The sequence below is a fragment of the Pelophylax lessonae genome (assembly GCF_965119305.1).
Source record: "Pelophylax lessonae genome assembly, chromosome: 3".
Classification (NCBI taxonomy): Eukaryota; Metazoa; Chordata; class Amphibia; order Anura; family Ranidae; genus Pelophylax; species Pelophylax lessonae.
In genome coordinates, this window is record NC_138770.1 from 84,325,818 (window position 1) to 84,340,230 (window position 14,413).

The window sequence follows — 14,413 nt, forward strand, 5'->3', positions numbered from 1 at the left end:
ATGGCCCCCATCCCCTTTAACCCCCTAGGATCCTTTTTTCCACTCCTTTAAAGGTCACAAACACACTTTTTGAAGCTCTGGCACTTTCAGTTGCTTGAACAAAAAAGCCTTTTGGGAGATTTTCTCCATCTGGAAAGAGCATTACAAGGACTTAAGCTGTCCAGCGAGGCGCATGGGTAAGTGGGTTGAAAAGAAAGTCGCTTCTCCCCGTCAGGGAATCGAACCCCGGTCTCCCGCGTGACAGGCGGGGATACTCACCACTATACTAACGAGGACCGCTTGCCACCCTTTTCCTGCCCCTGGTAAAAATACTTAGGGCTGCAGATATTTTCTTTTAATAGAGCTCTCTGCATCACGGGTTAGCGCCTGGCAATGGGATGGCCCTGGGCAGCATGCTTATAATAAGCCACGCTCACTAAATCCACAACCAGCCATGTAATCAGAAGCTTATGGTATCAGTGGCCATAAGAAACATACTGATTTTCCACAAAGAAATGAAGCGTGATTCTCCACAATAGGTTCCACCGAGATTTGAACTCGGATCACTGGATTCAAAGTCCAGAGTGCTAACCATTACACCATGGAACCCCTTGGCCAGTGCAAGCACTCTACACTCTGCTTTCTACAGTACTTAGATGTCCGTAGGTTATGCCCCCGTTCCCTTTCACCCCCTAGGACCAGCCAGTCTATAAACTTTTCCCCAGACGCGGAAGAGGATGCAGAAGAGGATTGCGCTGGCTTCAGCTGCCCACAACAGAGATGGCAACGCTGGAGAAGAAATTTTAAAAGTGAGTATTTCTTCTTGTAGGTAAGTGCGACCCGGGACAGATCAGAGGCTAGCCATTGTGGAATGTACTAGCCCTGACTGTCCCGGGGGTATGTTCACTGAAAAAAAATTTTCGTGCCCGGGAACTCCGCTTTAAGCCCTCAGGATTGTTGTATCTAACCAGGTGACTATGGTTGTGGATGAGGCTGGATGATCCTTTTTTCGACTCCTTTAAAGGTCACAAACACACTTTTTGAAGCTCTGGCACTTTCAGTTGCTTGAACAAAAAAGCCTTTTGGGAGATTTTCTCCATCAGGGGTATGGTGATTTTTCAAAGAGGGATCCAGAAACACCATGACTTGTTTAACATGAAAAGACGGTGAAACTCTCAAGATGAAATGAGGCATGCGGTAGACCGGAGTAGGCCAGAGAGCCCAGTGTGCTCTTCACAGATCACTCCATCTCTCCTAAAGCCCAACACCAGGCTAACATACAGCAGAGTATGCAGCTTTGGCCTTGGAGAGGTCTTTTCGACTCTCTCTCCCCCGGTATGCAACATGTTCAGGAGTTGGTCCCAGGGTAAGTTCTATTGAGATTCAAATCTCTGCACTTTCCACGCTATTAAGAACTGATTGGGCCTTCCCTTGTCATCATCCCATTTGCTCAGGCCTTGATGAGAATTTGTCCAGCAAGAGCATTCCCTTTTCCCAGCTGGGACCTGTCTTTGATGCTGGCTGTTCCATCTCATTCCCCGAAAAGAAAAGAAAATCGTTTCTCCCCGTCGGGGAATTGAACCCCGGTCTCCCGCGTGACAGGCGGGGATACTCACCACTATACTAACGAGGACCACAATGGCCATGTAGTGCTTCTTGCGGCTGCCGCCGCCGCCCCTCCTCCTGGTAAAGGCACTTAGGGCCACAGGGAAAAGCCAGAGTTAAATTGCAGAGGTGGTCTGAAGCATTCGTGACCTCTGAAACTGTGACAAAGCTGGTGTTGTGCAGGGTGGCCATGAGATGACTTTCCCCAATTGCCATGTACAGCAAACCCGAGCAAACACTTTCTTCTGGAAAGAGCATTACAAGGACTTAAGATGTCCAGCACCAGAGAGGTGCGTGGGTAACTGGGTAGAAAAGAAAGATGTTTCTCCCCGTCGGGGAATCGAACCCCGGTCTCCCGCGTGACAGGCGGGGATACTCACCACTATACTAACGAGGACCACTTGGCATTCCTTTCCTGCTCCTGGTAAAAATACTTAGGGCTTCAGATATTTTCTTTTAATAGAGCTCTCTGCATCACGGCTTAGCGCCTGGCAATGGGATGGCCCTGAGCAGCATGCTTATAATAAGCCACGCTCACTAAATCCACAACCAGCCACGTAATCACCAGCTTATGGTATCAGTGGCCATAAGACACATATTGATTTTCCACAAATAAATGAAGCGTGAGTCTCCACAGAAGGTCCCACCGAGATTTGAACTCGGATCGCTGGATTCAGAGTCCAGAGTGCTAACCATTACACCATGGAACCCCTGGTTGAGTACAGGAGCTAGGAGCTCTGCTTTCTGTTGTACTGAGATGTCCGTAGGTTATGGCCCCCATCCCCTTTAACCCCCTAGGATCCTTTTTTCCACTCCTTTAAAGGTCACAAACACACTTTTTGAAGCTCTGGCACTTTCAGTTGCTTGAACAAAAAAGCCTTTTGGGAGATTTTCTCCATCTGGAAAGAGCATTACAAGGACTTAAGCTGTCCAGCGAGGCGCATGGGTAAGTGGGTTGAAAAGAAAGTCGCTTCTCCCCGTCGGGGAATCGAACCCCGGTCTCCCGCGTGACAGGCGGGGATACTCACCACTATACTAACGAGGACCGCTTGCCACCCTTTTCCTGCCCCTGGTAAAAATACTTAGGGCTGCAGATATTTTCTTTTAATAGAGCTCTCTGCATCACGGGTTAGCGCCTGGCAATGGGATGGCCCTGGGCAGCATGCTTATAATAAGCCACGCTCACTAAATCCACAACCAGCCATGTAATCAGAAGCTTATGGTATCAGTGGCCATAAGAAACATACTGATTTTCCACAAAGAAATGAAGCGTGATTCTCCACAATAGGTTCCACCGAGATTTGAACTCGGATCACTGGATTCAAAGTCCAGAGTGCTAACCATTACACCATGGAACCCCTTGGCCAGTGCAAGCACTCTACACTCTGCTTTCTACAGTACTTAGATGTCCGTAGGTTATGCCCCCGTTCCCTTTCACCCCCTAGGACCAGCCAGTCTATAAACTTTTCCCCAGACGCGGAAGAGGATGCAGAAGAGGATTGCGCTGGCTTCAGCTGCCCACAACAGAGATGGCAACGCTGGAGAAGAAATTTTAAAAGTGAGTATTTCTTCTTGTAGGTAAGTGCGACCCGGGACAGATCAGAGGCTAGCCATTGTGGAATGTACTAGCCCTGACTGTCCCGGGGGTATGTTCACTGAAAAAAAATTTTCGTGCCCGGGAACTCCGCTTTAAGCCCTCAGGATTGTTGTATCTAACCAGGTGACTATGGTTGTGGATGAGGCTGGATGATCCTTTTTTCGACTCCTTTAAAGGTCACAAACACACTTTTTGAAGCTCTGGCACTTTCAGTTGCTTGAACAAAAAAGCCTTTTGGGAGATTTTCTCCATCAGGGGTATGGTGATTTTTCAAAGAGGGATCCAGAAACACCATGACTTGTTTAACATGAAAAGACGGTGAAACTCTCAAGATGAAATGAGGCATGCGGTAGACCGGAGTAGGCCAGAGAGCCCAGTGTGCTCTTCACAGATCACTCCATCTCTCCTAAAGCCCAACACCAGGCTAACATACAGCAGAGTATGCAGCTTTGGCCTTGGAGAGGTCTTTTCGACTCTCTCTCCCCCGGTATGCAACATGTTCAGGAGTTGGTCCCAGGGTAAGTTCTATTGAGATTCAAATCTCTGCACTTTCCACGCTATTAAGAACTGATTGGGCCTTCCCTTGTCATCATCCCATTTGCTCAGGCCTTGATGAGAATTTGTCCAGCAAGAGCATTCCCTTTTCCCAGCTGGGACCTGTCTTTGATGCTGGCTGTTCCATCTCATTCCCCGAAAAGAAAAGAAAATCGTTTCTCCCCGTCGGGGAATTGAACCCCGGTCTCCCGCGTGACAGGCGGGGATACTCACCACTATACTAACGAGGACCACAATGGCCATGTAGTGCTTCTTGCGGCTGCCGCTGCCGCCGCCGCCGCCGCCCCTCCTCCTGGTAAAGGCACTTAGGGCCACAGGGAAAAGCCAGAGTTAAATTGCAGAGGTGGTCTGAAGCATTCGTGACCTCTGAAACTGTGACAAAGCTGGTGTTGTGCAGGGTGGCCATGAGATGACTTTCCCCAATTGCCATGTACAGCAAACCCGAGCAAACACTTTCTTCTGGAAAGAGCATTACAAGGACTTAAGATGTCCAGCACCAGAGAGGTGCGTGGGTAACTGGGTAGAAAAGAAAGATGTTTCTCCCCGTCGGGGAATCGAACCACGGTCTCCCGCGTGACAGGCGGGGATACTCACCACTATACTAACGAGGACCACTTGGCATTCCTTTCCTGCTCCTGGTAAAAATACTTAGGGCTTCAGATATTTTCTTTTAATAGAGCTCTCTGCATCACGGCTTAGCGCCTGGCAATGGGATGGCCCTGAGCAGCATGCTTATAATAAGCCACGCTCACTAAATCCACAACCAGCCACGTAATCACCAGCTTATGGTATCAGTGGCCATAAGACACATATTGATTTTCCACAAATAAATGAAGCGTGAGTCTCCACAGAAGGTCCCACCGAGATTTGAACTCGGATCGCTGGATTCAGAGTCCAGAGTGCTAACCATTACACCATGGAACCCCTTGGCCAGTGCAAGCACTCTACACTCTGCTTTCTACAGTACTTAGATGTCCGTAGGTTATGCCCCCGTTCCCTTTCACCCCCTAGGACCAGCCAGTCTATAAACTTTTCCCCAGACGCGGAAGAGGATGCAGAAGAGGATTGCGCTGGCTTCAGCTGCCCACAACAGAGATGGCAACGCTGGAGAAGAAATTTTAAAAGTGAGTATTTCTTCTTGTAGGTAAGTGCGACCCGGGACAGATCAGAGGCTAGCCATTGTGGAATGTACTAGCCCTGACTGTCCCGGGGGTATGTTCACTGAAAAAAAATTTTCGTGCCCGGGAACTCCGCTTTAAGCCCTCAGGATTGTTGTATCTAACCAGGTGACTATGGTTGTGGATGAGGCTGGATGATCCTTTTTTCGACTCCTTTAAAGGTCACAAACACACTTTTTGAAGCTCTGGCACTTTCAGTTGCTTGAACAAAAAAGCCTTTTGGGAGATTTTCTCCATCAGGGGTATGGTGATTTTTCAAAGAGGGATCCAGAAACACCATGACTTGTTTAACATGAAAAGACGGTGAAACTCTCAAGATGAAATGAGGCATGCGGTAGACCGGAGTAGGCCAGAGAGCCCAGTGTGCTCTTCACAGATCACTCCATCTCTCCTAAAGCCCAACACCAGGCTAACATACAGCAGAGTATGCAGCTTTGGCCTTGGAGAGGTCTTTTCGACTCTCTCTCCCCCGGTATGCAACATGTTCAGGAGTTGGTCCCAGGGTAAGTTCTATTGAGATTCAAATCTCTGCACTTTCCACGCTATTAAGAACTGATTGGGCCTTCCCTTGTCATCATCCCATTTGCTCAGGCCTTGATGAGAATTTGTCCAGCAAGAGCATTCCCTTTTCCCAGCTGGGACCTGTCTTTGATGCTGGCTGTTCCATCTCATTCCCCGAAAAGAAAAGAAAATCGTTTCTCCCCGTCGGGGAATTGAACCCCGGTCTCCCGCGTGACAGGCGGGGATACTCACCACTATACTAACGAGGACCACAATGGCCATGTAGTGCTTCTTGCGGCTGCCGCTGCCGCCGCCGCCGCCCCTCCTCCTGGTAAAGGCACTTAGGGCCACAGGGAAAAGCCAGAGTTAAATTGCAGAGGTGGTCTGAAGCATTCGTGACCTCTGAAACTGTGACAAAGCTGGTGTTGTGCAGGGTGGCCATGAGATGACTTTCCCCAATTGCCATGTACAGCAAACCCGAGCAAACACTTTCTTCTGGAAAGAGCATTACAAGGACTTAAGATGTCCAGCACCAGAGAGGTGCGTGGGTAACTGGGTAGAAAAGAAAGATGTTTCTCCCCGTCGGGGAATCGAACCCCGGTCTCCCGCGTGACAGGCGGGGATACTCACCACTATACTAACGAGGACCACTTGGCATTCCTTTCCTGCTCCTGGTAAAAATACTTAGGGCTTCAGATATTTTCTTTTAATAGAGCTCTCTGCATCACGGCTTAGCGCCTGGCAATGGGATGGCCCTGAGCAGCATGCTTATAATAAGCCACGCTCACTAAATCCACAACCAGCCACGTAATCACCAGCTTATGGTATCAGTGGCCATAAGACACATATTGATTTTCCACAAATAAATGAAGCGTGAGTCTCCACAGAAGGTCCCACCGAGATTTGAACTCGGATCGCTGGATTCAGAGTCCAGAGTGCTAACCATTACACCATGGAACCCCTGGTTGAGTACAGGAGCTAGGAGCTCTGCTTTCTGTTGTACTGAGATGTCCGTAGGTTATGGCCCCCATCCCCTTTAACCCCCTAGGATCCTTTTTTCCACTCCTTTAAAGGTCACAAACACACTTTTTGAAGCTCTGGCACTTTCAGTTGCTTGAACAAAAAAGCCTTTTGGGAGATTTTCTCCATCTGGAAAGAGCATTACAAGGACTTAAGCTGTCCAGCGAGGCGCATGGGTAAGTGGGTTGAAAAGAAAGTCGCTTCTCCCCGTCGGGGAATCGAACCCCGGTCTCCCGCGTGACAGGCGGGGATACTCACCACTATACTAACGAGGACCGCTTGCCACCCTTTTCCTGCCCCTGGTAAAAATACTTAGGGCTGCAGATATTTTCTTTTAATAGAGCTCTCTGCATCACGGGTTAGCGCCTGGCAATGGGATGGCCCTGGGCAGCATGCTTATAATAAGCCACGCTCACTAAATCCACAACCAGCCATGTAATCAGAAGCTTATGGTATCAGTGGCCATAAGAAACATACTGATTTTCCACAAAGAAATGAAGCGTGATTCTCCACAATAGGTTCCACCGAGATTTGAACTCGGATCACTGGATTCAAAGTCCAGAGTGCTAACCATTACACCATGGAACCCCTTGGCCAGTGCAAGCACTCTACACTCTACACTCTGCTTTCTACAGTACTTAGATGTCCGTAGGTTATGCCCCCGTTCCCTTTCACCCCCTAGGACCAGCCAGTCTATAAACTTTTCCCCAGACGCGGAAGAGGATGCAGAAGAGGATTGCGCTGGCTTCAGCTGCCCACAACAGAGATGGCAACGCTGGAGAAGAAATTTTAAAAGTGAGTATTTCTTCTTGTAGGTAAGTGCGACCCGGGACAGATCAGAGGCTAGCCATTGTGGAATGTACTAGCCCTGACTGTCCCGGGGGTATGTTCACTGAAAAAAAATTTTCGTGCCCGGGAACTCCGCTTTAAGCCCTCAGGATTGTTGTATCTAACCAGGTGACTATGGTTGTGGATGAGGCTGGATGATCCTTTTTTCGACTCCTTTAAAGGTCACAAACACACTTTTTGAAGCTCTGGCACTTTCAGTTGCTTGAACAAAAAAGCCTTTTGGGAGATTTTCTCCATCAGGGGTATGGTGATTTTTCAAAGAGGGATCCAGAAACACCATGACTTGTTTAACATGAAAAGACGGTGAAACTCTCAAGATGAAATGAGGCATGCGGTAGACCGGAGTAGGCCAGAGAGCCCAGTGTGCTCTTCACAGATCACTCCATCTCTCCTAAAGCCCAACACCAGGCTAACATACAGCAGAGTATGCAGCTTTGGCCTTGGAGAGGTCTTTTCGACTCTCTCTCCCCCGGTATGCAACATGTTCAGGAGTTGGTCCCAGGGTAAGTTCTATTGAGATTCAAATCTCTGCACTTTCCACGCTATTAAGAACTGATTGGGCCTTCCCTTGTCATCATCCCATTTTCTCAGGCCTTGATGAGAATTTGTCCAGCAAGAGCATTCCCTTTTCCCAGCTGGGACCTGTCTTTGATGCTGGCTGTTCCATCTCATTCCCCGAAAAGAAAAGAAAATCGTTTCTCCCCGTCGGGGAATTGAACCCCGGTCTCCCGCGTGACAGGCGGGGATACTCACCACTATACTAACGAGGACCACAATGGCCATGTAGTGCTTCTTGCGGCTGCTGCCGCCGCCGCCCCTCCTCCTGGTAAAGGCACTTAGGGCCACAGGGAAAAGCCAGAGTTAAATTGCAGAGGTGGTCTGAAGCATTCGTGACCTCTGAAACTGTGACAAAGCTGGTGTTGTGCAGGGTGGCCATGAGATGACTTTCCCCAATTGCCATGTACAGCAAACCCGAGCAAACACTTTCTTCTGGAAAGAGCATTACAAGGACTTAAGATGTCCAGCACCAGAGAGGTGCGTGGGTAACTGGGTAGAAAAGAAAGATGTTTCTCCCCGTCGGGGAATCGAACCCCGGTCTCCCGCGTGACAGGCGGGGATACTCACCACTATACTAACGAGGACCACTTGGCATTCCTTTCCTGCTCCTGGTAAAAATACTTAGGGCTTCAGATATTTTCTTTTAATAGAGCTCTCTGCATCACGGCTTAGCGCCTGGCAATGGGATGGCCCTGAGCAGCATGCTTATAATAAGCCACGCTCACTAAATCCACAACCAGCCACGTAATCACCAGCTTATGGTATCAGTGGCCATAAGACACATATTGATTTTCCACAAATAAATGAAGCGTGAGTCTCCACAGAAGGTCCCACCGAGATTTGAACTCGGATCGCTGGATTCAGAGTCCAGAGTGCTAACCATTACACCATGGAACCCCTGGTTGAGTACAGGAGCTAGGAGCTCTGCTTTCTGTTGTACTGAGATGTCCGTAGGTTATGGCCCCCATCCCCTTTAACCCCCTAGGATCCTTTTTTCCACTCCTTTAAAGGTCACAAACACACTTTTTGAAGCTCTGGCACTTTCAGTTGCTTGAACAAAAAAGCCTTTTGGGAGATTTTCTCCATCTGGAAAGAGCATTACAAGGACTTAAGCTGTCCAGCGAGGCGCATGGGTAAGTGGGTTGAAAAGAAAGTCGCTTCTCCCCGTCGGGGAATCGAACCCCGGTCTCCCGCGTGACAGGCGGGGATACTCACCACTATACTAACGAGGACCGCTTGCCACCCTTTTCCTGCCCCTGGTAAAAATACTTAGGGCTGCAGATATTTTCTTTTAATAGAGCTCTCTGCATCACGGGTTAGCGCCTGGCAATGGGATGGCCCTGGGCAGCATGCTTATAATAAGCCACGCTCACTAAATCCACAACCAGCCATGTAATCAGAAGCTTATGGTATCAGTGGCCATAAGAAACATACTGATTTTCCACAAAGAAATGAAGCGTGATTCTCCACAATAGGTTCCACCGAGATTTGAACTCGGATCACTGGATTCAAAGTCCAGAGTGCTAACCATTACACCATGGAACCCCTTGGCCAGTGCAAGCACTCTACACTCTGCTTTCTACAGTACTTAGATGTCCGTAGGTTATGCCCCCGTTCCCTTTCACCCCCTAGGACCAGCCAGTCTATAAACTTTTCCCCAGACGCGGAAGAGGATGCAGAAGAGGATTGCGCTGGCTTCAGCTGCCCACAACAGAGATGGCAACGCTGGAGAAGAAATTTTAAAAGTGAGTATTTCTTCTTGTAGGTAAGTGCGACCCGGGACAGATCAGAGGCTAGCCATTGTGGAATGTACTAGCCCTGACTGTCCCGGGGGTATGTTCACTGAAAAAAAATTTTCGTGCCCGGGAACTCCGCTTTAAGCCCTCAGGATTGTTGTATCTAACCAGGTGACTATGGTTGTGGATGAGGCTGGATGATCCTTTTTTCGACTCCTTTAAAGGTCACAAACACACTTTTTGAAGCTCTGGCACTTTCAGTTGCTTGAACAAAAAAGCCTTTTGGGAGATTTTCTCCATCAGGGGTATGGTGATTTTTCAAAGAGGGATCCAGAAACACCATGACTTGTTTAACATGAAAAGACGGTGAAACTCTCAAGATGAAATGAGGCATGCGGTAGACCGGAGTAGGCCAGAGAGCCCAGTGTGCTCTTCACAGATCACTCCATCTCTCCTAAAGCCCAACACCAGGCTAACATACAGCAGAGTATGCAGCTTTGGCCTTGGAGAGGTCTTTTCGACTCTCTCTCCCCCGGTATGCAACATGTTCAGGAGTTGGTCCCAGGGTAAGTTCTATTGAGATTCAAATCTCTGCACTTTCCACGCTATTAAGAACTGATTGGGCCTTCCCTTGTCATCATCCCATTTGCTCAGGCCTTGATGAGAATTTGTCCAGCAAGAGCATTCCCTTTTCCCAGCTGGGACCTGTCTTTGATGCTGGCTGTTCCATCTCATTCCCCGAAAAGAAAAGAAAATCGTTTCTCCCCGTCGGGGAATTGAACCCCGGTCTCCCGCGTGACAGGCGGGGATACTCACCACTATACTAACGAGGACCACAATGGCCATGTAGTGCTTCTTGCGGCTGCCGCCGCCGCCCCTCCTCCTGGTAAAGGCACTTAGGGCCACAGGGAAAAGCCAGAGTTAAATTGCAGAGGTGGTCTGAAGCATTCGTGACCTCTGAAACTGTGACAAAGCTGGTGTTGTGCAGGGTGGCCATGAGATGACTTTCCCCAATTGCCATGTACAGCAAACCCGAGCAAACACTTTCTTCTGGAAAGAGCATTACAAGGACTTAAGATGTCCAGCACCAGAGAGGTGCGTGGGTAACTGGGTAGAAAAGAAAGATGTTTCTCCCCGTCGGGGAATCGAACCCCGGTCTCCCGCGTGACAGGCGGGGATACTCACCACTATACTAACGAGGACCACTTGGCATTCCTTTCCTGCTCCTGGTAAAAATACTTAGGGCTTCAGATATTTTCTTTTAATAGAGCTCTCTGCATCACGGCTTAGCGCCTGGCAATGGGATGGCCCTGAGCAGCATGCTTATAATAAGCCACGCTCACTAAATCCACAACCAGCCACGTAATCACCAGCTTATGGTATCAGTGGCCATAAGACACATATTGATTTTCCACAAATAAATGAAGCGTGAGTCTCCACAGAAGGTCCCACCGAGATTTGAACTCGGATCGCTGGATTCAGAGTCCAGAGTGCTAACCATTACACCATGGAACCCCTGGTTGAGTACAGGAGCTAGGAGCTCTGCTTTCTGTTGTACTGAGATGTCCGTAGGTTATGGCCCCCATCCCCTTTAACCCCCTAGGATCCTTTTTTCCACTCCTTTAAAGGTCACAAACACACTTTTTGAAGCTCTGGCACTTTCAGTTGCTTGAACAAAAAAGCCTTTTGGGAGATTTTCTCCATCTGGAAAGAGCATTACAAGGACTTAAGCTGTCCAGCGAGGCGCATGGGTAAGTGGGTTGAAAAGAAAGTCGCTTCTCCCCGTCGGGGAATCGAACCCCGGTCTCCCGCGTGACAGGCGGGGATACTCACCACTATACTAACGAGGACCGCTTGCCACCCTTTTCCTGCCCCTGGTAAAAATACTTAGGGCTGCAGATATTTTCTTTTAATAGAGCTCTCTGCATCACGGGTTAGCGCCTGGCAATGGGATGGCCCTGGGCAGCATGCTTATAATAAGCCACGCTCACTAAATCCACAACCAGCCATGTAATCAGAAGCTTATGGTATCAGTGGCCATAAGAAACATACTGATTTTCCACAAAGAAATGAAGCGTGATTCTCCACAATAGGTTCCACCGAGATTTGAACTCGGATCACTGGATTCAAAGTCCAGAGTGCTAACCATTACACCATGGAACCCCTTGGCCAGTGCAAGCACTCTACACTCTGCTTTCTACAGTACTTAGATGTCCGTAGGTTATGCCCCCGTTCCCTTTCACCCCCTAGGACCAGCCAGTCTATAAACTTTTCCCCAGACGCGGAAGAGGATGCAGAAGAGGATTGCGCTGGCTTCAGCTGCCCACAACAGAGATGGCAACGCTGGAGAAGAAATTTTAAAAGTGAGTATTTCTTCTTGTAGGTAAGTGCGACCCGGGACAGATCAGAGGCTAGCCATTGTGGAATGTACTAGCCCTGACTGTCCCGGGGGTATGTTCACTGAAAAAAAATTTTCGTGCCCGGGAACTCCGCTTTAAGCCCTCAGGATTGTTGTATCTAACCAGGTGACTATGGTTGTGGATGAGGCTGGATGATCCTTTTTTCGACTCCTTTAAAGGTCACAAACACACTTTTTGAAGCTCTGGCACTTTCAGTTGCTTGAACAAAAAAGCCTTTTGGGAGATTTTCTCCATCAGGGGTATGGTGATTTTTCAAAGAGGGATCCAGAAACACCATGACTTGTTTAACATGAAAAGACGGTGAAACTCTCAAGATGAAATGAGGCATGCGGTAGACCGGAGTAGGCCAGAGAGCCCAGTGTGCTCTTCACAGATCACTCCATCTCTCCTAAAGCCCAACACCAGGCTAACATACAGCAGAGTATGCAGCTTTGGCCTTGGAGAGGTCTTTTCGACTCTCTCTCCCCCGGTATGCAACATGTTCAGGAGTTGGTCCCAGGGTAAGTTCTATTGAGATTCAAATCTCTGCACTTTCCACGCTATTAAGAACTGATTGGGCCTTCCCTTGTCATCATCCCATTTGCTCAGGCCTTGATGAGAATTTGTCCAGCAAGAGCATTCCCTTTTCCCAGCTGGGACCTGTCTTTGATGCTGGCTGTTCCATCTCATTCCCCGAAAAGAAAAGAAAATCGTTTCTCCCCGTCGGGGAATTGAACCCCGGTCTCCCGCGTGACAGGCGGGGATACTCACCACTATACTAACGAGGACCACAATGGCCATGTAGTGCTTCTTGCGGCTGCCGCCGCCGCCCCTCCTCCTGGTAAAGGCACTTAGGGCCACAGGGAAAAGCCAGAGTTAAATTGCAGAGGTGGTCTGAAGCATTCGTGACCTCTGAAACTGTGACAAAGCTGGTGTTGTGCAGGGTGGCCATGAGATGACTTTCCCCAATTGCCATGTACAGCAAACCCGAGCAAACACTTTCTTCTGGAAAGAGCATTACAAGGACTTAAGATGTCCAGCACCAGAGAGGTGCGTGGGTAACTGGGTAGAAAAGAAAGATGTTTCTCCCCGTCGGGGAATCGAACCCCAGTCTCCCGCGTGACAGGCGGGGATACTCACCACTATACTAACGAGGACCACTTGGCATTCCTTTCCTGCTCCTGGTAAAAATACTTAGGGCTTCAGATATTTTCTTTTAATAGAGCTCTCTGCATCACGGCTTAGCGCCTGGCAATGGGATGGCCCTGAGCAGCATGCTTATAATAAGCCACGCTCACTAAATCCACAACCAGCCACGTAATCACCAGCTTATGGTATCAGTGGCCATAAGACACATATTGATTTTCCACAAATAAATGAAGCGTGAGTCTCCACAGAAGGTCCCACCGAGATTTGAACTCGGATCGCTGGATTCAGAGTCCAGAGTGCTAACCATTACACCATGGAACCCCTGGTTGAGTACAGGAGCTAGGAGCTCTGCTTTCTGTTGTACTGAGATGTCCGTAGGTTATGGCCCCCATCCCCTTTAACCCCCTAGGATCCTTTTTTCCACTCCTTTAAAGGTCACAAACACACTTTTTGAAGCTCTGGCACTTTCAGTTGCTTGAACAAAAAAGCCTTTTGGGAGATTTTCTCCATCTGGAAAGAGCATTACAAGGACTTAAGCTGTCCAGCGAGGCGCATGGGTAAGTGGGTTGAAAAGAAAGTCGCTTCTCCCCGTCGGGGAATCGAACCCCGGTCTCCCGCGTGACAGGCGGGGATACTCACCACTATACTAACGAGGACCGCTTGCCACCCTTTTCCTGCCCCTGGTAAAAATACTTAGGGCTGCAGATATTTTCTTTTAATAGAGCTCTCTGCATCACGGGTTAGCGCCTGGCAATGGGATGGCCCTGGGCAGCATGCTTATAATAAGCCACGCTCACTAAATCCACAACCAGCCATGTAATCAGAAGCTTATGGTATCAGTGGCCATAAGAAACATACTGATTTTCCACAAAGAAATGAAGCGTGATTCTCCACAATAGGTTCCACCGAGATTTGAACTCGGATCACTGGATTCAAAGTCCAGAGTGCTAACCATTACACCATGGAACCCCTTGGCCAGTGCAAGCACTCTACACTCTGCTTTCTACAGTACTTAGATGTCCGTAGGTTATGCCCCCGTTCCCTTTCACCCCCTAGGACCAGCCAGTCTATAAACTTTTCCCCAGACGCGGAAGAGGATGCAGAAGAGGATTGCGCTGGCTTCAGCTGCCCACAACAGAGATGGCAACGCTGGAGAAGAAATTTTAAAAGTGAGTATTTCTTCTTGTAGGTAAGTGCGACCCGGGACAGATCAGAGGCTAGCCATTGTGGAATGTACTAGCCCTGACTGTCCCGGGGGTATGTTCACTGAAAAAAAATTTTCGTGCC